General features: G+C 59.3%; 1 protein-coding gene across 1 annotated transcript in view; it reads left to right on the top strand.

The window, feature by feature from the left end:
* The window catches only part of TACC1 (transforming, acidic coiled-coil containing protein 1), a gene marked incomplete at its 5' end in the record, with an annotated part of 22,176 nt that overhangs the window by 5,972 nt on the left and 14,306 nt on the right, over positions 1-1,898 (top strand). The gene's annotated exons all lie outside the window — the stretch shown is intronic.

The following is a 1,898-nucleotide window of genomic DNA, read 5'->3' as shown; positions in this document are numbered from 1 at the left end:
CTGCTGCTCTCGTTCCTCTCTGCGTTCCCTCGGGCTGCGGCTCGGCCGCAGTGCTGAGCGTGGCGCTTAACTGGCACCAGTGACTAATTAATACCTGTCTGGTAGCCAGCGAAGGGGAAACCCCCCAGAGCTTGCAGGAGGGACGGTCCTTCTTCAGAAGACTACCAAAATCACTGGTGAGCTCCTGGGCATTCCTTCACCCGCGCCTTCTGTCTCCCAGTATATTCCAGTTCCTCAGCCTCTGGGACTGGCTGAGCGGGCAGGCTGTGCCGCAGGCGGGGGGGGAGCGGAGCGGCAGAGCTGTCTCGGGTGCAGAAAACGAGTGAATCACAAAACTGGAAGACCTGGGTGGGTGGTTCTTCTAATTTTTGTGAAGAAATGGTTGTTCCGAGCGATGGTCACGTGCACCATCCCTTCTCCTCTCCCCGCCCTGCAGCCGCCCACAGCGAGGAGAGGTGGTTGGCGTGCCGGCTGCTTGTTATTCAAGAAGTAATTACTCATTGCTTGGGTTGGAAACCAGGATGGGCTTATGTCTGTGAGAACGGCGGCTGCAAAACCTTCCGGTGGGAATGTAAAATGCGTTTAAAAGGTGCCTTTTGCCCTGACTTTGAAGTCTGTTCTTCTATTCAGGGCTGTCTCGGTGAGGTTTAAAACATCTGAGCATCACAGCAAGTGTAATAAAGTTTTCTTTGGGGTCTGTTAAGGAGGTTCTCCTGGTTCCTAATGACGGAAAGGCCTGGCAGGCGCTGCCTCCGAGCGTTTTCTGGCTGCACTCCAAGTACGTATCCACTGGATTTGTGTTTACTGATGCGTTTTCTGGGGCAGCAAGGCAATGTCTATTCGGAGGGAGCTTTTTTTGCAGTCAGAAGGAGCTTTTTCGCAGTCTCAGGGAGCACACAGCCCCTCATGATTCATTTCCACGGCTTTTAGCATCCTGGAGATCAATTATGCAAACCGCGAGCCGTCAGCTGAGTCAGGGTTGCTGGCTCGGGGTCCTGGATTAGCCCAGGGACCAGATATTTGCCTGATTCACTTTTCTTCTCCTGCCAGCCTGTGACTCGCTCGGTCACCACCGCGCGTGAGCTGGTTGCCAATGCCCCGCCGTAGGAACCGCCTTCCCAGGGAGGCGCGCTCGGGGCGGCGGGAGCTTGTCCTTGGCATCCCCCGGCCAAACCTCCCCCCTGCAAGGCGAGGGAGCGCTGGAGGTGACCCCTCCGTGGCTGTCACCGTGTGCCAGGCGGGGCGGCAGCGAGGGGGGACCGGCAGGATCCCAGGCGCAAGCTCTGCATCGCCCGTGCTGCTGCTCCCAGCCAGCTGCTCGGACCAGTTCAGTCCTCGGGCGAGCACTGGTTTTGTCCTGCCCTTGGAGGACGCGGCTGGGCTGCGTCTCCCCAGAGAGGTGCCAGAGAGAGCTGCAGGTCCTGCGCGCTCCCCGGTGGGTGCCGAGCCCCCGAGCATCCCGTTCCGCATCATGCCGGGAGTCTGCGCAGTCCTCCCTGGCTGAGACGCGGGAGAAGGGGTGCGGGTGAGCTGGGCGGAGGTGACACCGGGTGCTTTCCTCTTGTGCCTTCGCCCGCCTGCGCGGAGGTCCCGGCTCTGGGGTGGGTGTAGCTTTCAGGATGCCGCGGTACATAAGGAGCTTCCCCATCCCCTGACAGCAAAGAATAGATTAAACGGTAAAAGGATTTAGGGGAAGGGATTGGAGTAATAGTGATTAAGTCATGGATCAGGATTTGTGATTAAGAAACTCCGACAGCGGCGTGGCGAGCCTGGCATCAGTGCGCCGGCAGGATTTCTGCAGGCAGAGGTGCAGGCAGGACGGAAGGTGCGGGCAGGCGCGGTGCTGAGCAGAGGGTCTCGCCGCTCTCTGGGGGTCTCATTGCTCTGCTGTGCCCCCC

The sequence above is a fragment of the Charadrius vociferus genome, unplaced genomic scaffold (assembly GCF_000708025.1).
Source record: "Charadrius vociferus isolate BGI_N301 unplaced genomic scaffold, ASM70802v2 scaffold661, whole genome shotgun sequence".
Classification (NCBI taxonomy): Eukaryota; Metazoa; Chordata; class Aves; order Charadriiformes; family Charadriidae; genus Charadrius; species Charadrius vociferus.
The sequence above is the reverse complement of the archived record's forward strand: the minus strand, read 5'-3'. Positions and strand labels throughout refer to the sequence as shown.